Here is a 23,399-nt window from a genome sequence, read left to right as displayed (position 1 = left end):
AAAAACAGGAAGAGCCTCATCCAGGAGAGTGATTGGGGTGTAGTGATTGGGGGATATCTAGATAGAGAGATAGAGATGAGAGATCTTTTATTTTTAAAAATTAAACACTAATACTGACTGCTGCTTTGACTGGGGGGGACTTTAATGGGGACTTAGATATAATAATATATAGTAATAATAATAATAGGCTTTTTAGCTAATGAATTCCATTCATGATTGCTTTCATCAAGTGGTGATGCTGAGATGAGGGGATTTGATTTTTTGATTGATTTGATTTGATTTAATTTTGACCTGTGTGAGGACAACAACCTTGTGATCATGGAGCGGCTCGTTTCTCAGCACAAATGAATAAATAAATATATGGGAGGCATCTGAGACTAGGGGTGTAAATAGGGTGTATGATTTTTATTAAAAAAATTAATTTAAATAAATTAGGCGGACTAGGGAGGGAAGGGAAGGGGGGCAGGAAGCGGGGGGGGTTACTTCAAGTTGAAGTTGGGTTTGTTGAAGTTGCAGTTTGGAGAGGAGCAGAAGAAGGTATCAGGGGCAGTTTTTTAGAGGTAGCAGTTTGAGCAGATGCTGGAGCAGCAAGAAGAGAAAAGAAGAAAAAAAGAAAAGCAGAAAGAGGGGAAGAGGAGGAGAGAGGAAAGACCTTAGGGAGGAAAGGAGGGAAGGGGGGCAGGGTGGAGAAAGGAAAGAGAGATGGAGAGTGGAGAGGCGAAGAAAAGAAAGGAAAAAGCAAAAACTTTTTAGAAATTAGCCATAGGAAAACCAATAAGAAGAAAAAGAGAAGAAAAAGAAAAAAAAAAATTTAAAAGGGAATGATTGGGATAATAGATAATCTGGAGGAATAAAATACTCTGAGGCTTTCTTTAATCTTAATGATGAAAATGAAAGGAATAGAAGGAGAAGGAATGAATGGAAATGAAGATATGGGGGGGGAATAGGGTAGTAGGAGTAGGGGAGGTAATGAATAGTAGACAGCAGTAAAACAAGCTGGGGGAGCTAAATCGGGATATAGAATATTAAGATTAAATAAATTATAATAAGATTATATTTTAAGTAATCTTAATAAATAAATAATAATAAATAATTAAGTTTTGACTGAGATTAGACTGACTGAGATTAGCAGATTAAAATAGGGAAAAGTCAGAAAGGAATTAAAAAAAAAAAGTATAGTGTAGTCTAACATCAATAAGTAGTAAAAAAAAAGAAAAAAAAAAAAAGAGAGAGAAAGTGGTTGGATTTGGGATGAATTATGGCAGGGATAGATTATGGATTGAATTACAGATTGGTAGATCGTACTTGACAAATGAGACTTTTTTGAGAGAAGAAAGAGAGATGCAGATTTTAGAACATGGAAATCGATTATATCTTTGATAAGGAATTTGATTGATAGAGTAGAAAAGTGAAAATTATGAAAATAAAAAAAAAAAAGAAAAGGGAAATCCAGAGGTGGAAGAAGGAGGGAGAAGGGGGGGGGAAGGGGGAGACTGCAGGGGGTGTTGGGGGGGGAGGTTGTTGGAGGTTGGTTTCAGTTTATTTCCTTGGGTTTTTTTTTTTTTTGGGTTTTATTTTGATATTGATATTTATTGCTGACCAAGTGGGTAAGTTTGGGATGGATGTTGGGGGGGATGACCCGGAGGGAGGGTGTTGATCGGGATATTGGATCGGAATTCTCCAGGAGATTTATTAGGGAGGGTAATTTGTAAGGTGTAAGTGGAAGGAGAGAATAGTACAGTGTGTAGTTATAGGAGTAGAAACAGAGAACTTTAGACACAGTAAGGAGTTGGGAGAGGAAGGAGGAGGAGAGAGGAGAAGGAGGTGAGTCCTGGAGGAGGAGGAGAGGGAGTGAGATGTATGAGATGAAATAGGCGTTAAAAAAGCTAAATGTAGGCATAGTATTTCTAGTAGGGGTATTTATAGTAGGGGTATAGGTATATAGGATGAGGGGAGGCTTAAGTAGAGTGTGTGTTATTGTTTGTTGTATTTGAAGAGTTGTGTTTAGTTTGGTTAGAGAACAAAGAAAGGTACAAAGAAAGGATGAATGAAAGAAGGAATGAAAGGAAGGAGGAATGAGAGGGAGGAGAAGTTTTGAGGAACTTTTTGAAGGAGAAGAGGAGATGAGAGGAGATATGATTAAGAACAGAGAATATATATAGAGGGAGGATAGAGAGAATTAAAAATATAATTAGAGAGAATGGACTATGGAGGAAAGTGCTAATGTGACTCTCAGTGGATGTGACAGAAATAACGAGCAGAATTGTCAGTCAACCATCAAGGGAAGAAATCAGGGACGAAGTCTAAACCACTAGGAGGAACAGAAAGGGAAGAACTGACAGGGGGGATAAGCTAGAGGGGAGGATGGGAGGATGGATGATATGGATATTATGGAGGATGGGATGGATGTATGGATGGGATAACGGGCTTAGTCAAGGTTAGGTAGGTTTGGCTGGTGGATTTAATGGGTTTTTTGCTTTGGTTGGCTGAGCCTTTGGGTGTTGGGGTCTTTGGGGAGGAACCGGAATTTTTGGGGGGGATTGGGAATTTTCCTTCCTCCAGAATGGGGGCGGGGGGGCTGGGGGTTTTGTTTGGAGGAGGGGGTGGATCGATCAGGGGAGTGAGGCTCTTGAGTGAGTGGTGACTGTCTTTGATCTGGTCTGTGATGATGATCATGATGATTGATTCTGATCTTTCTATGTTACCATTAAAAAATGCACTTGTTCCAAAGAGGGAAGATATTTCATGCAGTATGGCCATATAGGATACTGAAACTGGAGGGAAGCTGTAACCGGGCACTGAGTGTTGGAACACATGAGTGTGTGTGTGTTCTTGGTAGTGCCCTTCTGCTCTTTAAAACTAGGAACTGTACTTGCAGGACATGTGACCAGGAGCAGGAAACCAGATACACTTCCTGTCTCTTAGACAGGAGAGACCCAGGGAAGATCTAATGGGTCTCTCTGCATACCAGCTTACAGAGGCCATTTCTAGAAAATGGAAGATTCATAACGTTAAATTAAGAAATATTTAAATTTTTATGCTGAAGAATTACTCTATAAAAATGATATTCGGTGTCCTGTTGATGTATGAGCTCATGCATCAAACGGACTTAGTTTACATGTTTACAAATGTTAATTATTTTTTTTAACTGCCAGACCAGTGAACTCAGGCTGAGATCCGAAAGCTAAGCAGAGTCCTTTCCATCTCCTTTCTTAACACTTTTAATAAAGACTCTGTGGGCCAAATTAGGTCTTGTGGGATATTTGAACCCTGGTATTTTCCCACTTCTTCCCCCAATGACACCAGTCTGAACCCATTGCCTTAATGAGTTGGCGCACATGCAATCAGCTGGAATTTACAGTAGTAAACAATTAGTTAATACACAACAAAGAATAGAATCTGGGTCACTTTCTTAGCTGATCGCTAGCTTGGTGCTGCAGTGCTTGCAGCCATGTAAGATAGTAAAAATGAACTGTTGTCTCTAAAGTAAACCTTTGAAACTCTGAGTCCATATGGGAAGTAGATCTACTGAGCAGGAAGGTGCCATTTTCATATATTCAGGTCTTGAGAGCAGAATCACACTTGCAATAGAACACTCAGAGTACCATGAACCAGTGTGGCTTAATTTTTGGTATGATTTGAAGTACAATTGAGTGAGTTCCAGGATTTTGTTATGCATGCATGAAATCAGCATAATAATATCCACTAAATTATGCACATCATAAGAGGAACTTGTTAAAACAAATTATCTCACTTTAACCAAGTCAGTTCTGAAATGTATCTGTTACATTGGTTCCTGGAGTGCTCTAGACTGCAGGGTGATGTGTTCATCATATCCCACACATCATGATGCTATAATACCATATAGGCAGAAATGGTCCTAGTAAGTGGTGAAATTCAAACAAAATGAATGGATATTTAAAACAAACCTACGTGGGAGACTGTGTGGCTCAGGAATTGGTTGTGTAATACAGAACCTTTCACCTCCTGATCACTGGTTCAGCCATCTGCTTGACTGATATCATCTGGTGGCTCTTCCAGCAGCCTCTGTGAAGAAAGTTGATTCATTTCAAATTCAGACATCAAGAGCAATCACATGAAATAGCTACCTCTGGCATCTTCAGTGGCATTCTTAACACTGAAGCTAAGAAGTGAACATAATTCTCCCACCTGGTCAGAACAGAACCAACATGGTATGGTTTGTGGGGAGAAGCTCTCACTATCATCAGTACACAAGTACTACATTATCGCTGTATGGGCAGTATTTTCCAATACGATCCATTCTGTATCTTTTACAAGCCCTAAACTGACTTTAGACACAGTACGTAAATACATTGACATCTTGATAGCGCTCCAATTGTTTTCTTTAAGCAGAGACACTCATTAGATGCAAAGCTAGTGTGTATAGAAAATGTCTCATTAAATCATCGATATAATGTGACACTCGAGGGGAACTGACTTCTGACTTATTTGAGCATGATGAGTATATACCTCAACTAATGGGAAATGAATGATTGGAATATGTCAGTCATTAATAATGGGTTTGATAGGTATTGTGGTGTGATTTTATATACATCATGGGATGCTCCTGGCTGGGTTGTTGACAGTGGGGATCAAACCTGGGACCTCTGTATCTTAAACACATGGGTTAAAAGAATCACCTCTGTTAGCTCAAAGGCTATGCAGACTTATAAACCTCTATGAGATCCAGCCACTAGAGGGGGATGGAGAGCTACAGTGTGTTGGTGCAGGTTACATATACTTTCACTACTTGTCACATATGAATTTAACTTAATTTAATTATCTAATACATAATAAGGTATTAGTGTGGCCTAATATAGCCCCCCAAGACCTGAAACATGGTGTCTGGCCTCAGCAGTATAACATCTTATTATTAGTGGGCACAAAGGCCTACAGGCTACTCTGCAGAGACACCAGGGAGGGGGTCTGTTCATTAGTGCCCTGCCAGCTAGACTAGTTGAAAAGGGGCATCGGACAGGAATTAGCTTCCTCTCAGTGAATAGCACTAGCACTGGCTGGCTCAGGGGCCCTTTATGCCTGGAACAGAGCTGGCTCTGCACCACCTCTGCAGGGGTCCCCAGGAAGGAAGTGTTCTGAGGTGGGCCTGGGATGGAGTGGGGCTGAGGGCAGGCCAGAAGAAGCAGAGGGTGGAGCTGGGGAAGCAGGGAACATTCCAAAGAATCACTGTCCCTGCAAATCTATGCCAGGAGCTAAAACAGCCCCTAGCAGCCCCTGAATGGGGAATGCACAGACCACCTCCCTCTGTCCAGCATTGGTTACAATGTGAATAAACCAGAAGATGTACACTAGCGTACTCCCTGAAGACAAGAAGTAGTGGGCAAAAACCAATCCTGTTTGGAGGGGGTGATTGTGTGGAGAGGTAGCCAAACTTTTGGGCTCAATGGAGGAGAAACCATAATATGCTGAGGGTGATGGGGTGAATGCTTTGAGGATCATCAATGACTACACCTATAGATTCCCTTGGGAAACCTGCTCCTTTCCCCCAGTCTCCATGGATGATGGTGGTGAGCTGTCCTCAGGCTATCCTCATTCCCCCCAACCTGGTAATAAAAATGACTAAAAGGCTAATTTGACACCTTTGGTTTTTGGTTGGAGAAGATTTGCACAGCTGTTGTTCTTTGAACTAATCAGAGAAATAGTTCAGCACTCAGTCAAAAGAGCAACACTGCCCAGTGGACTGAGTGTTGGGTCTGCCAAGAGAATGAGAGATCTTAAAGCATCACTGCCCATGTTTCTTAGCCGTCCTTCCTTAGACAATGTACCTATTTTGACTTGTTTCTAAGCCATCTTCCTCCTGTCTAGAGTGTTCCTGTAAAGCTTGGAAACCTGCTGTGTTGACTCTGCATTTGACTTCTGCTACCTGAGACACTTGGCTGATTTTTCCACATGCAAAAATAACAAACAGATTCTACCCCCAACCCACCCTTCAGCTTTTAGAGCTGAGGGACATTCAGACTCTATGCCCATTCCATCCTTGGTTTCTCCATTGAGACTGTTAGGTGCCAGTTATTTTGTGTGTGTGTCTGTGTGTGTGCGTGCGCACGTGTGCACATGTGTGTGTATTATGATGTGGATCAGGATGGAATCATCTACTCACTCCACCAAGCAACCATCAAATGGCTCCATCACCGGTAATGGCTTTTGGCGATGGCCGACCCAAGCTGGATTCCCACCAGCGACCTCACAGTGAAAGGCTGTGTATCCAATTAACAATCTCCTGTGTATGTTATGTGCATGGTTACCCATATGGGTAAGCCCTTTGTACTTCCTTATTTAATAATTGTTCACGGGTTTTTATGTTTTTTAACAGTTGGATAATTGCTTTTTCTGGGAAGCATGGCATCATTAACATTAAGCTCTTGAAGACTGTCCCTGAAGATATCACAGTCTGTGTCTGTTCTGGTGTTCTAAAAAATCAGATCCCATCCTGTTTCACCCAGCAGTTATTTAATGAGAAGGTGTGCCGTTCACTTTTGTCTGCCTTTTTCTTTTCTTTTTTTACTATGGCTGTAACTTTAGAAGTTCATAACCAACTAGGAAAGAATAAAAGCAGGGAAATCAAGGTACATCAGCTAGTGCTGATAGGACCAAAGGCTCAGAATAATTTGGGTGGGGAAGCTATTTTGTGTACTCCTGGCCTTCAGAACAGTGGGTGTTGCTAGAATTTTGCTTCTCTTGAAATGCACTGCCAATGAAAGCAGTGCTTCCCAAAGAGGTGTTGCAGCTGTGAGAGGTGGGTAGGTGATCAGTCACATTCTTGGGGGCACAGTCTCTAGACCTCAAAAAATTGGCAGAAGTGATGTTCTGCCAAAATTTTAACAAGAGGCACCACATCAGGTTTTTTTTCTTGTATATGGTGTTGGATATGTGATAGGAGAGCGAGATCATCTGCGAAGTCCAGGTCTTCAAAGGATGAAAGAGTGTCCATTTAATGCCTGTTGGCATGTCTTCTGTTGTACGCTGAATTACCCAGTCGATGGCAATCTTCTATCACATACCCAACACCACATACAAGAAAAAACAACTTGACTCAATGCATTCAGCCAGCAAATTGGACTGAAAATCAATCACAATAAGATATCCTGACCTTTAATATTACCTCACCATCACCAGTACGGATAGAGGATTATGTTCTCACCAATGTAGAAACATTCACATACTTGGGCAGCACCATCAGCCAGGATGGTGGAACAAGCCAGGACATCCGGAACAAAATCAATGAAGCCAGGAACACCTTTGGGAGCTTAAATACAGTCTGGAAATCATCAAAATACAACACAAAACCAAACTCAAGATTTATCAGAGCTGCGTATTTTCAACATTACTTTACAGTGCTGGGGAATAAGAAAGTATGACATGTCCAAACTGTCTTCATTCCATACAATCTGCCTCAGAAAAATCCTCCATATCTTTTGGACCATCATTGCCAGGAGGCATTGGAGATGGATTGGCCATGTGCTTTGAGTGGAAACTGATTCCATCACCAGAGTAGCAATAAGATGGACACTTGAAGGCAAGCGAAAATGAGGCTGCCAGAAAACAACATGGCAAAGAGCTGTGGAAGCCGAGCTGAAAAACCTGAGGCACAGCTGGGGACCCCTTGAAAGATTTGCCAGAAACAGACAGGAGTGGAGAAGCTTTGTCGCTGCCCTAAACACCAGAGGTGTAATGGGAACATGATGCTGCTGCTGATGATGATGATGACCACATCAGTAGACAAAGCACATGACATGCCTTGAGTAAAATAGTTTTTTCCCACAACACCCCAGTCGGTACCAAATATATAAGCCACCAAATGTATTGATCCCAAATAACCATCAGTTCTATATCCCCCTTTATACACATTATGTTATGTTTCCTCCCTCAAATCACCCACTTCATCCCTGTACCTCTTCATCCACCATGCTTCCCTCAGCCCATCCTAGAGGATCTTTTAGGTGGCTCCCCTTCTTAGTCATCTGGAATTGCCCATCACAGCCTCAGAAGGGGTGGGAGGTCTGTTGTCTTACAGACTTCATCTCTATAGTAGCTGGTTATATGGCTGAGAAAGTCCTCTTTGCAGTCTGGATGGGAAATGGGACCCCTTTGATTCCTGAAGTAGATGGGTCTCTCCAGCTTGGGTTTGTGTAGGTTGACTAAAAGAGTGGATCCCCTCTGATTGCTGGCTGGTGGAGTAGGTCTCTGGGGTAAGCCTGGTCACTGGGGCAGAGTCCAGCTACAATGGTTGCAGGACTCACTCAGTTGCAGCACCAGGTTGGCCCAGCTTCTCCTCCTGATGCACCGCTGGTATGGCCAATGGGGACTACCTGATGCTGTCCCAGGTGGGAACATAAAATGGTTGTTTCCTTTGCAGCAAGTGCCACTATCGTGGGAGCTGCTGGAGATGAGCAGCAGCTGGCTCAATTCCAGTCCCTGAGAGGGCTTGGAATATGAATGAGCAAAGTTGACCTCAGCATATATGGATTGACTTCCATCCTGTCATCACACCAGTTTGCATGGGACTGTCCTGAGGATATTTGTGGGGGAGGGTAGCAAGATGATCATTTGGGATACACAGCAAACTTAACTCTAATTTTATATGAAAGGGGTGAGAATGGGAGGGAACTGTAGATTCTTCTCAGCCTCTTGCTGCAGGAATGTTCCATTCTACCCTAGCATTCTGTTTGTTTTCAAGGTTATCTTTGAAAGGTAAAATTCTAAAAACTTAGTTTTGAAAAAAGAAAATATCAGTTTACTCCTTTTCATGGGGCCCAAAGGCAACCTCTGTTAACAAGGAACATGAATATCTGAGAGTCCCTTCCAGAACAACAGTGGTGGCTGGGGGTATGTCATAAGTGGTGTCACCTCTATCTATCTATCTCCAGAGGCAATTCCATGAATGACATCTCCACACAGCATTTCAGGGTGCCCGGGGTGTGTATATTTTAGGAATCCTCAGATATTACCAGATGACAGCTGTTTGTCTTCTGCCCCATCTTAGGAGGTACAATTTAATTTCTTTTGTTTATACTTATTATACACATTCATCTCTTTCTCTATTCTACTTTTGTTTTCTCTTTCATTTCAATAAATATTATCTTATCAGCATGCTGTGATTTCACAGTATATAGGTGTTATTAGCCAACATAGGAATATTTTTCCTGTAAATTCTCCTTTACTGAAATCCTTCATCCATAAATCTTATTATTCTCTTATTACTCACTTGTAGCTTGACTGAATTCTCTTTTCTGCTCTTGTCTTCATTGTTGTCTTTCCTGTAACCAAAAAAGAAAATAGCTGCTTATAAAAGTGCCAGTAAAACAAAACTGGATCATGAAATAAATGGCAGTAAAGGGTTAGGATTGTGGTGCAGATTTTTGAAGAATGGGTACAAAGACACAGGTATCTATTTAATAAGACTGAAACAGGGAGCTCTGGTTTAATATGCGCACACTGTTGTCTCTATTTGTATTCCTCTGTACTAGCTGTTAAATGTTTGTGAAGTACAAATTGTCCCGAATGAGCATATGTTTTGCTTTCTTCAGCACAGGCTTGAAAAATCCCCAAAGACCTGCTGCCTACATTGGCAAAGCATTTTCTTCTGATTTCTGCTGAAATATCTGCTAGCAGGGATCTCCATTCTGAATTTTAAAAGAGGACCCTGCCACATACTTCAGGTACAAAACAAGAAGGGGGTGGGGAAAATCCCTTCATGGAAATAGAATATTGTTTTTTGATCCTCTGACAGTAAAGATACTTTTTAGATATGTCTACATCAATGCCACACATTTCCGATTAGGATAGCTTGTCAAGACATGGATGATTGAAAAATGACCTGCGCCTCGAAATTCTAGCTGTCCACTCATTAAGCCCTTGGGTTTTCCTTTCAGATCCCTACAGATAATTGAAATGTACCACTTGACAATTAAACATTCAATTATTGGAAGCTTTCTTCTTTGAAAGGTCGAGCAGAATAGCGAAATGACTGCTATAGCAATGCTAATATTGTTGGTATGGGGGGAAGAGGTGAGCATCTGCATGATGAAAAGCATATATATTTCTAGTGTGATTTCGCAAAATATTTTAGGGTAAAGAGTTTTTTTTTATTTCCAACGCTCTTACGGCCTGATCCAAAGCCTACTGAAATCAATGGGAGTCATTCCACTGCCTTCACTGGGCTTTGAATCCTGTCCTTATGCACGTGCTTAATTTTAAATAAGTGGGACTACTCTTGTGCTTAGAGTTAACACGTACATGAAAGCTATGCAGGATCAGGTCCTTGGAGAGTGTGACATGAACATGAGTGCTATTCACTAGAAAAGGCTTTGGAATATGTGTCGCCTAAATGGTATTAACTCCATAGTTTACATTGATGGAAGATGTTTCTATCCACAAATATGTCACAAAATTCTAGAAGAAGCACTTCCCTTCTGGCCTGGCCAAAAGTACTGTGGCTAATCCTCAAAACACAGTGTGAGATGGGTAAAAATTTAGAATTGATTAAGTATATATGGAAGTGTGGTAATTATCACTAGAAATCCTTGTTTAAAATCTATAGTAATGAATATGAACAATTTGTCTAATAAATAAAACAGTGTGACTTGGAGAACAGACACATGCTTTAGGGTGGCCTTGTTAATTAAAGTGGCTTGCCTTAGTTACTAAAGAAATAATGGAGCTGCGCTGTTACATATATTAAGGCTGTGTTAGATGTCCCATGCACATATTTCCTTCACGAAGATGCTATAGAAATCTTAACAGATATAGGTATCTTTAAGATACTTTTCTGCCTATGGAACTAGCAAGGCACAAATGACCACCATCCTTCTGGGTGGAGGGAATTCACAGTAGCAGCAAGTGGCCAACTATAACAGAATTGCATAAATGTTGATGCTACAATGTAACCAGAAAAATGAACCGAGTAAAGGAGCTTCCTGATAACACTTGTCTTAGGTACATTCATCACACAAGCTATGTATATTTTAATGTGTCCTATTATTACAGTATTTGAATATACTTCTTATGAGTAGAAGATGACAATACTTGATATGAGCAGGATATTCAGTAGGTGAGGCTGGATTAAGCAGGTAGCAGAGTAACGAGATGCGTAGATGTTGGGTTGAAGCTCTTGGAATCAGCAGTCCTTTCAGTATATTACCTCTTGCAGTTATGTGAGTTCTGTTGAAGTGTGTGTAATTCTTTACTTTGATCTCTCTTTTTCACAGCAGAGCCATGTGTAAGCAAAACCACCATTCTCAGTGGCAGCAAAAGCTATATTCCCAGCATTACTGTTACTTAAAGATCTAAAAGAGGGTCAGGTAAGGTAAGCCACACATTTTTTGTCACATTAACTACTAAGTGATCTTTATCACACATTGCAATGAAAAGAGCAGCCTGTCTTCAAACTTGCTTAGGGGCACTAGGGAGGAACAGAAGCAAAAGACGCACTTCTAAATGAAAACCAGTTAACTGTAACAATCATGTTGTTGATGGTTTGAAAACCGGTCCACGTCTGTTGCAATATGTACTTCCTGCCCCGAGCCTCCTTGCAGGCCTACTTAACCTTTAGTTGCAGAGTGTCAGACAGTTTAGGAAAGTTATTGGAAAAATAGTTCACTAAATGTTTGATCTTTGGGAACTGCATAGTTGTATACGTATAAAATGCCATGTGAGTTCCTACCACTCAGTGGATGTGTTTTGAATGGCATAAACAACAATAGTAATTTGCAGTCATTTCAGAATTTGTTTTTCCCACTCCTAATTGTTAGCTATACAATAAGAAGCAGATTTTTTCCCTGCAATTCAAATGTCTCCTTTAATACGTTTTGTATCTTGAGGGACAAAAGAGTTGTATTAGCTCTTCCACTTGCTTGAATGCTTTTAGGGAGGGGAAAAAAAGATTTCAGCTTTGATGTATTGTGAATAGGCTGATGTGAGTTTGGGGGATTATGGTTTGAGTTGCTGGGCTCACCATCTGGGAGAATAATTTAATTTATTTATTTATTTTTAAAAAATGAACTGTGGAAGTCCCTGGGGTCAGCAGGGCTTGACAGAACATTTGCCAGGAATCTAAGTTGAAAGTACCTCATTGGCATTCTAGCTTTGTTTACAGGTGGGAGTGTCTCCAAATCTAATGTAGCAGCATCCAGATTCACTGCCCATATATCCCTATTATAGTTCAAAATATTTAAAGTCTCTACATCAGACTAGAGGCCAATGTACAATATAAGTTCTTGCTTCTTAGAGCTCAGTGTCCTGGCTTGTAGACATTAGGAGCTTCTCAAGAGAGGACCTCTTGTCCCCTCTCTGTCTTCCTTCTGGGCTTGTTTAAATGTAATGAGGCCAGCTGTCTTTTCTAGCTCAACCAGCTCGAAGGTTTAGCTCTTTTCCTTTTAGCCAGACAACGCAGAGAGAAATTCCCTCCTGCTCATCAGGAGTTCTGCTTCCAAAGAATCATGAAAATCAATTAGTATCTGGATCACAGTTCAGTATAGATACATTGGTAGCTGTAACTGGCTTCCTGGGCAGCTAGTGCATTGGCTTGTAAAAGCACTACATTGATTACATGGCTCATGGGGTTTTATTCTGATGTACCAAATGGGACAGGGTTCTTCCAGCCCAAGAGCATTCCCTGAAAGAATCCCAAGGGGGCCTGTACACCCTGTCAGAAAGACTTACTGAGTTGTTTGTTTTCCTGCTTTATCAAATGTTATTTTCTCTGGTTCAAAAACGTGACTTAGGCTTGTCACATAGTAATATGAACAACTAAGGACTCAGAGGAATGGGGATTCCTTCTTATGGCATCCTTACTCATTCAACTCAGTGTTAATATCCTATTAGACCATGGTGAAATTAATTACTGAGTTTGTGTGGTTAGTTCAAATACTCTCCAACCAATGTGCTGAGCCATATAACATTCTTGCAGCATCAGGTGAAAAGGCTTCATCATATGTTAAGTATTATCTGATTTTACACTCCAAGACAAAAGGAAAATAAACAAAACAAGGGGCATATAGCACATACTGACATGCTACTAAAGGTTTTTGATCGTGTTGGTACACCAGTTTTCCTGCTCATAGATCATACCAGGATAGAGAAGGGAGTACCTGGATTCACTGCAGCTCTAGAGAGGAATATTCATACATTTCACTGCAAACACAGGGGCATTACACCAACCTGGCAAGGAGCTGTAGAAAGGCAATGCCAAGTTGTATAGTACACACTAGTGAGGTTGCTATCAGTTGTTTTTGCTCTGACAGCCAAGTTTGTAAATGTTGAATTTGATGTCAAGATAAAGCCAAGATTTGTCTCGGTTGTGCTGTTTTTTCAAGTATGTGGAAGAGCAGTGCAAGGTCTCCCATCCCTGTTGCACACAAACTACCTCAGTAATGCTGCTCTCAGCCTTTACCACATAAGATGTGAAGGACCAGTTTGGGGAGTAAAATCTGCTCTTCATATGGGCAGCATGGAGGATAGGCCTGTGACAGAGTGCTAGGAGCCCAGAGCTGACCCAGCATTGTACAATTATGTTTATCATCGTTACACAGTATTACACAAGGGGTTATTGTGTGGAGATGAGGACTCTGAAAATGACTTGAGTGGCAGTACTGCTCAACCCATGACACCGAAACCTGCACGTAACTCTTCGGGGCTCTGCTTATGTGTTTTGTGGAGTCCATGTACTTGATTGGTGCTAATCTCCCACAAACATGGAGACAGGTGACATTGAACAGAGTAGATGGACTAGATCAGATGACAGAATGAAAGAAGAAGAGAGTAAATACCATGGTGCTGAATAGTCTCAGGACTATTAATCAGAATACTGCTACAATGCAAGCATAATGGTGCTACATTAACACGAGTGGCCATGTTGCGATGCCATGATACAAACATCACAGCAGTGTCAAAATGTCCTTCTCTGGTTATTTTTGGCTCTTTGCAATTCTGTGTGAGTAAATGGCTCACCCAGGCTATCACTGCTTTAGTGTATAGCCTGAGAGACTATAAAGCCAGTAATGCTAACTGTGCCTGTTATTGTAGTGTTGCCTTTGTCTGGTTAACAACCTGCTTAACTGTACTTTGAAGTACAATAGAAAATGGCGATATTTATTAAGTGCCTTTCAGAAAAAAACATAGTTAATAGTATTTTTACACATTTAATCACAACATCAATTAGTGGAGTCAATTAAGAATTAAAGAGAAATTATCCCATTCAGTATCGCAGCAAAATAGTTGTGACTGAACAATCCAGTCTTTGACATGACATTAAAATATTGCTCTGTGTGTTTGTACTGATGTATTTTATATCATGTCATTATCCAACCAACAAAACATCCTGTCCATCAGAGACAATGTGTCCCTGGAAGAGTTTTACTGCTTTGCTACATAAAGTGAGTAATTTTTTTAAGTGTTCAAGCAGTATTTACAGTATAGGGTAGGGATGTATCAGCTAAGGGAGCTATCAGAACCATTGTGTGTAATGGATTTGGTCTAAACCTGAATTTACCAGTGGATGGCTTTTTGACCAGTCTGCTATAATAATTCATTTTTGGCAAAGAGGTCCCAGTAATGATGATTGATCTTAAAATATTCCCAATGAAATATCATGGAACAATCTGGTCACTGATTCCTTGCATAGGAAAACCATCAAAAAATAGGTGGGAAGAAAAAAAAGATTTTAGAGGAAAATGGTGATTAATGGAGGGGAAAAGCAGGAAGCAAGGGAAAAAGGGAATGGAGAGAAATAGGAAAAACAAATGTCGAGAGAAATACTGAGGGACAAAAGTAGCAAGACATAAACAGAGGAAATGAAGCAAATTAATCCAGGCATCAGAAGAAAGAAGAACAAAGAGCAGATGAATAAGCTAAATACAGACTACAAAAGGAGGAGGAGGAAAAACAAGGAAACAAAATTCTGAGAGAACAAAAGGACAAATGTGGAAGTGAAGAAAAGTGGAGGCTGGTTGGCCAGGGAGATGGAGAGTGATAGACAGAGAGAGCTGTATCTTCCACCGGTGTGTAATGAATGGCAAAGCAGCATAGACTTTTAAAGAGCTGTGATAGTTAACATCAGCTGAGGATCTGGCCTGGTGTCTCGGTTTACTGGGAGCTTCTTGAAAGAATGCTGTAAAATAAAGCCAAGTTTTCATATCCCACATTTGAGCATGCAAATTGCCACGTCCGGTGACTAAAGCAGGTATGTGGGTTTGGGCCCTTGGTATAAACACACGTTTGAAAACTAGGCACTCTGCTGATTTTGCCCACACTGCACAAGCATTACACTAGACAAAATTTAAAAAAAATCAAATTGCAGTCAGAGTATTCATTATACCTATTTCAAAACCTGGGATTAATTCTATGGGGTTGTTCAAAAACTCTGGTCAGGAATTTGGAAGGGATCTTCCCAGAACATTGCAATAGATACAAAAATAACAAGAGAAAAATGAGGAAAAGCGAGGCAGATGGCAAAAAGGAAAGGAAAGCCAGAATAACAAATTAGACAAATGTTTACTCCATAGAATGAGCCTATGGAAATGACTAATGTTCACGCAGAATGCCAGTGTTTTACCATGCATTAATCTTGGCAAATGGGAAAAGAAACCACCTTCTTTTCTGAGTATTACGATACATTTTTCATATATTTCTGCTGTTTTATGAATGGATTCATACAACCCCAGCCTGGGCTAGGAAATGTTGATGCTTTTCTGGCACACAAAAACATAGTGAATATGATTTGCCTAGATTGCCCTTTTGGTATGAAGCCTAGGATGAACAAGAAGTCTGTTTTATTGAAGAGGTTGTTTTGCTCAAGGATAGTAACTCCTATAATAGAATCATAGAATCATAGAATCATAGAATTCAAGATCAGAAGGGACCATTATGATCATCTAGTCTGACCTCCTGCAAGATGCAGGGCCATAAGCGATCCACCACCTCCTTAGCAAGTGAACCCCCCCCCATGCTTGGAGAGGAAAAAAAAACCTCCAGGGCCCAATCCCAATCTTCTGGAGAGAAAATTCTTCCCCCAAAAATATGCGCTGCGGCCGAGAATGCGGGCAAGGCGGCAAGACTCTACCAAACCCTGAAGAAAAACAAAATACATATATACAGCATAATTGATATATTCTATATTATCCGTTATCCATCCCCCATCCTCATCCCTCCATAAACTCTTAATAGCTTAATCTTAAAGTCGTGAGCCCCTTCGCCCCTCCCCTGTTTCAGTATGGTAGTTCCCTATTGCATTCCCTGATGGTTAGAACCTTTCACCTTCCTTCAAGCCTGAATTTCTGACTGACAGTTTATTATATCCATTAGTCGTCCCGTCCAATAATACTGCTGAGCTTGATTCCTCTCCTCCTCTATATTTATATAGTGTAAATGTATATAAAAAAATCATATCTCCTCTCATCCTTCTTTTCTTTTTGGTTAAGGAAAAACCAACCTCTCTCCTCAAGTCTCCTTCATCCATTCCTCCTTCCATTCTTCGGGTCATTCTTTGTTGTACCTCTTCTTTTTTTTCATCCTTCTTAAACATTAAACATGGGAGGAAACAAAAACTCAACACAAACTCCAAATGAGGGTCTCACCAGCTTATATATACTAGCACCTACCTTCCCTACCCTCTACTACTGCTAATATAATGCAAACCCAAGCAGCTTTTACGTTTACATCACCATCACCATCATTCATCATACTCATCATCATCTGCTCTCCTCCTCCTTCTCCTCCCTCCTCCTCCCCCTCCGTTACTTCCAACTGCTTGCGTCTAAAGCTGTTGTTAGACATCCTTAAAATAATAACTATGCATTCTCACTTCTCTCACTATTATCCTGTCATCCTGTTACTAATACTCCAGTTTCTATCTCATCATCTAATCTCCCCTGGAGAATCGATCCCCTCTTCCCCCCCCCCCAAACCCCTTGGTGTGTCATCCGCAAACTTTATCAGCCCACTCCTGCTCTTGGTTCCCAGGTCAGCAATAAATAGATTGAATAAGATAGCTGAAAAATGTATTTAATCTCTTCTGCAAAAGACCATGTGGGGTTTTCCCCTGAGTAGAAATATACTTTTTTTCCCCCTCAAAGAGACTCTCTTAAGATCAGCAAAGAATCCTGTGGCACCTTATAGACTAACAGATGTTTTGGAGCATGAGCTTTCGTGGGATGCACTTCTTCGGATGCAAGTCACCCACGTAAACTCATGCTCCAAAATGTCTGTTAGTCTATAAGGTGCCACAGGATTCTTTGCTGCTTTTACAGATCCAGACTAACACAGCTACCCCTCTGGTACTTGTCTCTTAAGATCTAAACCCATAAATAATTACATGTTTGTCTGAGTGTGTTTTTGTTCAGGTTCCATCCTTTCGTTCAAGCATTAAAGAGATACTGTAGTGTGAATGATTGCATGTTGTTAGAAACTCCATCTCCATGTCAAGAGCTGCACAGAGGAAGCCATTTGCAATGCTCAGAAAGTTTTATTGATTCTACCAAACCCAGGAACTATGCTACATATTCTTCTGCCATCTTTTGGCACCTTATCTATTAACTAACTGTGATAGATATTCCAATGTCTTTTGGGAGATTTCACCGAATTAAGTTTATGTATCACTGTGGGCCATGGATTGTATGTGATTTCTTGGGGTAGGGTAAGCATAGTCTCTCCAGGAACTAAGAACAGTAGGGGGTGCTTAAGCAAATTCACTCCGGTTGTAACGCCTTCAAAGGTACCACCTCTTGAGAAGTTTAAGCTATACATGTTCAAAGTGATTTCTCCAGGGGCCAACAGACAAAGAAAGGACTTGTGGATAAATAGCCTGAGGTTAAACTGATTTAGGGCCTTCCTTCTGATCCAGCAAACAGACCAGACTTTCTGTTCTAGAGGAAGGTCCCAATCCTTAGGGAAGAGTTGGAAGGACTGACACCGACCGGATCCCTTGTAGAGATGGAAGGGGTGTGTGTGATCTCTGGTAAGCTTATTCACATGCATATAGGTTTTTATTGTTTTAAATATGTTTTCTCTGTAAGAATAAATGTGTTTGCTTAGGAAAAGCTGGGTGATAACTTAACTGTTTAAACCCTCTGAAGAGAAAAGCAAAGTGGGCCTCCTTTGGGCAGTCTGCCTTGCTGGGGAACTCTCACTGTAGGCAGAGAACTCTGCCACCTGGAAATACCTCGTCAGGAGGGAGAGAAATGCACATCTCCCCCCAGAAGAGGTGATGGTCCAAGAGCCTTGAGTGGGTGCCCTTGTGGGACCATGAGGAGGAAATACAGATGAAGTTGACCTGAACTGTGGCAGTAAATGTGACATATTGGATGTGCTACAAAGGGAAGCATGGCACTTCTGGAAGCATTCCTAATTGGGCTGCATTTATTTGAGTGGTGGAAGGGGGAAAGCCAGCTAGGTGGGATTTAGCCATGACTCCATCTCCAGTATGCACTGATCTTTAGAAGCAGAACAGCTTTGGGAAGGGCTGAGTAGAGAATAGGATGTAGCAAGTACCATGGCAATTGTGTGCAGGCCAGCACAACCTTGGAGGTATTGTATCTGTTTCTTCTAAGACCACTGCACTTCTTTCCCATTGTACTGTATCTTGCAGAGCTTTAGATATGGGCTGTAGGATGTGAAGGGAAGTTTTTGAAATTCCATCACTGGGGGACTTCTTAAATTTTGTCTGGACAAAATATCAGAAAATGTAATATAGAGAAAAATCCTGTGCTGCTAGATAGATAGACTGGATGAATGAAGATGTCTGTCTCCTGACTGGATGAATGAAGATGTCTGTCTCCTGACTGTAGTTGTGGCTTCCACAAATTCCTTTCATTGGCACCATTTGAAGCATTGAAATATAGGTAAGAATACTATATATACAGATATACCACTGAAATATAAATTAAACTTTAAAAGCACAGAAGATGGGACTGTTGAACAAACATTTGTTTTGCTGAGTAGTTGAAGTTGATTGTCAATCTTTCGGAAGTGAAGGCTTGTGTGTCATATTTTTATCTCTTATTTTTGGCACACACCTTTGTGTTTCTAAAGAAGAGAAATTTGCCTGATATATCAACACAAGCTCATCGTATTTAGAATCCTCTCCATGTAGGTATCTGACAATGGTGAATAAGAAGCAAATTTTCCTCTGCTTTTCTGTCTTCTAATACTGAACAAGGAATTTTATTAGAAAATTGTAAGTGTTTTCATGAAAACTATTTTCTCCTTTTCTCATGTACGTCACTGTAGTATGTCTGCCTCAGCTCTGTCCTGTCTGGCTTTCTGCTACAGATTTAAAGAACAGTATGCACTTCCGCATATATTTCAATTCTTAATTTATTGTAAAATTTTATTATGGGCCTGATTCTGAGAGTGGAGGCCTAATGGAAAAAAAACAGCTTTTTCAGTAACACTTATGACATATGGAACTGTACTTCCATTGCAGCAGTAGGAGTAGACATTTTTTGTACCTAGGTTTGTATTTTAAGAAGCTTTCTTTTCAGCTATTCCAATCCTTAATTTTACCTTCACACCTTAGACATCCCCGAAGTAGGCCATGTGGACCGAAAGGTAAGATTATGGGTTGGAATGGGTGAAGAGGACAAAGATTATCTCCTACTGTAGAACTGGGAGTGTAGTTCTGATACAGAATGAACATATCCCTGATATCTGTCTCAGAAATTTCTAAAGCAAACTTGCCTGGATTAGAGCACAGGAAATGCTACTGCTGCAATGTTTCCTATTTACTTACATTCTAATGAGGAATGCCTGCTGTACATATTCTTAACATATGTTAACCTCTCTGCCTCAGATCTTGCCAAGAAACTGTCACAAAGGTATTTAGCAGAAACCACATAGGAAGTATTCCCGTTGTACTGGAGTGCAGGATGCAACTAATTGGGCATGTACAATAGGAGAGTGAAGATATACAGTCCTCCATTTGTCTAATGTTTAGGTAAAGTATGTGATAGTTTGCATCATAATCATAGTCCTTTCAGGTGTAGACATGAATCAAATGAATAGTTGATTTCCAGCAAGACATAATAATCAGGGGCGGCTCTAGACCCCAGCGCGCCAAGCAGGCGCTTGGGGCGGCCGCTCCGGGGGCGGTTGGGCTCGCTGAGTGAGCTCCGCCCGCCCATGCCGCGGCGGGTCCACGGAGCCGGAACGCGACCTGCGCGCACATGACGGCGCCGCGCGGCCGCCCCGCCTTCCCGCCCGCTCCTCCCGGCATGCGAGCGCGTGCGCAGTGGTCCCGTGGTCCGGGCTCCGGTGACCTGCCGCAGGCATGCAGCAGGAACAGGAGGAGGGAGGGGAACGCGACCGGGGGGAGCGGCGCGGCGCGCGCGGCGCGGCGCTTGCAGCCTACTTTCTAGAGCCTAGCTGCTAGAGATAATAATATTAATAAAAATGAAACCAAACAACCCAATACAAAATATAATCCAGCGTGAGACCCTATGCAACCCAACACCACCACCACAATGCAGATTTTCACAGGGCCACATTGTTAACATGCAAAGCAAGCACCATTAATACTGCCCATTTTTTTCTGAGGGTCTCAGCTAAAGCCATAACTGCTTTTGAAAACATAGATGTGTTTTAAATGTCTTCAGACAAAGGAAATCATTATGGGTCTGATCCAGCTCCCTTGAAGTTGATGGGATGTTTGAGCATCCAGTTCAGTGGAAACAGGATAGGGTTATGTTTTGAGAAGCTGAGAAACTCTATCCTTTAATGGAAGTGTGTGTGTGTGGGGGGGGAGGGGAGTGGGGAGGAGTACTTTTTGAATGGCCTGGATGGGATCTTTTAACATTAGCATCTGTTTTCAGAAGGTGCTTTACCGCTAGGGAAGTCTGCAACAATGTGCTGTACAAAAATATTTGCTTTGTGGGGTGAACCAAAGCGAAAAGAGGAGATTGGCAGGGTCAACACATATCAAGGGTGCTGTGTTTCAGATTGAATATATATAGAGAGAGATTGGGCAGGAAGTATCAGATATTGCCATTTTCTTTTGGTAAACAAGTTAGTTTTAGCTGGTAAATAATTTTTTTTTCTGGGTTACACCCTCTTCTAGACCTGAGTCTTTTTTGAATTTCAACAAGTTACCCCAGCTCAGGAATGTTGACGGCTACAAGAAGCCTAGTTATAGTCCAGAGTGGATCAAATTAAACCCTCTCTTAGTTGGTAAGGAGTGACTGATCAGACTATTCTCAAGGAAATCGGCACTGAGGGGATGTTTTTGAAAAGATGTAAAGATTTTTGAGCCCCTTGTGTTGTCGTGCACAGCAGTGTAAAGTGAATGGAGAGTGAGTGTGAAACACTACTAGATCACTATACCCACTTTGCGTTCTCTTCACACTGGTATACATGATTTCACATAGTGCAGAACAACAGAATCGGGCGCTTTGTTTTTACTATTATGCTTATATTACACAAGAGGTGTATAATAATGGTACATTTTAATCCAAAATATTACAAAAACTACAGCCGCACACATTTCAACATCACTGTACATTAGTGAGGCAAGCTGGGTGAGATAATTTCTCACTGAGAAAAGATGGTCCAGTAAAAGATATTATCTCGTCTACTTTGTCTCTCTGATATCCTGGGACCAACACAGCTACAACAACATTGCACACCATAAATTATTCTTAATATAACACTTCTTATAAAATAACAATAATGATCATAAGAAAAATAAAACACAGATTAAGTCACAAATGTTAACCAAGCAGTAATTTCAGTTTGTCTAAATCAGCATAGCTCTATTTAAGTTAGTGTAGCTATGGAGCTGCATTTGCTACACACAAAGTTGCAACTAGATACTTGGCTTTACAATTTATAGCCATTTGAGAGAACAGTGAAGAAGTTATATTTGGAAGAGAACTGGCTGCTGAGGAGGATAAACTAACATGAAGCCTACAAAACAAATGACAAGACTACATAGTTATATGGATTCAGTTTATTCATATATCCTAATCCTAAAGCAGGAAGTCTTAATATTTATCTATATCCTTTAAAAAAAAAAAGGCGGGGGAGGGGCTGAGGAGAATAATAATTTGTAACATCTTCCATTTACATTATAATAAACGGAATGATTTGAGCGGTATGTGATTAGTTAGGGTTAGACTGTTCCTAGCTCTGGTAGAGCTGTGCAGGGAGTATGGTCACTTATAGTAGCAATGAGACATAGGTTTGCACCACAACATTTAGCTCCATATTCAAAGTTCAGGGACTGTTTGGCTCTGAGATTTTGGTTTGGCTAAGTGCTGAGTTAGGAGTTGTATCTAGGTATCCACTTTAATTCCAAACTGAACCTCAGTTTTACTGCCTTCCATTGTTCTCTAAACTTTGAAAACCCTCTCTTTGTGTATATAAAGGTAGCTGCAGGAGCTTTACATTATGAATGTACATCTGATGGCAGAAGACCAACCCCCAAGTCTTGTGGCCAGCTCATATATTCTATGGTAATGCTTAAAATAGTGTTGCCTGACTATACAGATCTATAGAGGTTTCCTTTACATTCCTTTAACATTAGTTTCCAGAACTGGAATGTTGCTAACCTTCAAACAGTACTTGAAATATCTTAAATAACATTTTAAACAAAATCCATTAGGTTAAATTTCCTGTATATCCTTCATATATGGGCTTTCACAGAAAGACTCTCCTTGCTGTACATATGTAATATTTGCATCAAATTTAGGGGTTCACCATAACATTTGCACTCCTTTTGTGTACACATTCTTTCTTCTCTGATCTTCAAAGGTGATATCTTAATCTACAGACTGGCCCTAAACGTCTTGTGTGCAGTGTTGCCAATTCTTGCAATTTCACCATGCGTCTCATGATATTTGGTGTGGTTTATTTTTCCTTACAGCAATTGGAAATCTGTGATTAGGTGAAAAGCTCATCTTGCCTTTATATGTGGTGTGTGTGTATTATTACTTGTGGGGGCATTCTGCACCAAAAAATTAAAAATTCTACACACTATTTCAAAAATTTGCAAATTTTATTTGTCAAAATAACACTATATAATCACGCCAGTTTCAATTATTTTGGTACTTTATTTCAAAATACCTGTCAGCAAGTATGTCTGTAACAATAGAGAGAGAGACAAAATTTCCCCCAGGAGTAGAGAGTAAAAGAAACCCCTATGACAATCCAGTTCCTTTTTCTCTCTCCCTCCCCACACCCCGAGCCTAGTCAGGGGGCCAGACATCCACAATCCCTCCCCCAGCCCAGAGACCAGGGATCCAGAAGGAGAAACAGCCTGAGGCTTGGTCCCAGACTTGCATGGAGTTTCCTGCACACCATCCTCTCCTTCCCTCAGGGCATGCTGGAAACTGCAGCTGCCAGGAACCCTCTAGCTCATCTCTCTCCCCCAAACA

At 40.9% G+C, this 23,399-nt stretch overlaps 1 long non-coding RNA gene across 3 annotated transcripts in view; it reads left to right on the top strand.

Moving 5' to 3' along the window:
- The window catches only part of LOC120409077, a 187,544-nt gene that overhangs the window by 113,886 nt on the left and 50,259 nt on the right, over nucleotides 1–23,399 (top strand). For 2 of the 3 annotated variants that reach the window (XR_005601103.1, XR_005601104.1), the window contains exons 2-3: nucleotides 9,567–9,698; nucleotides 11,247–11,339. This is a non-coding gene — a long non-coding RNA (uncharacterized LOC120409077). Of the gene's footprint in view, nucleotides 1–9,566; nucleotides 9,699–11,246; nucleotides 11,345–23,399 lie in introns of all 3 variants that reach the window. The other variant, XR_005601102.1, reaches the window with a different exon arrangement.

This window comes from Mauremys reevesii, linkage group 7 (assembly GCF_016161935.1).
Source record: "Mauremys reevesii isolate NIE-2019 linkage group 7, ASM1616193v1, whole genome shotgun sequence".
Classification (NCBI taxonomy): Eukaryota; Metazoa; Chordata; order Testudines; family Geoemydidae; genus Mauremys; species Mauremys reevesii.
This window is presented reverse-complemented; position numbering and strand designations above follow the sequence as displayed.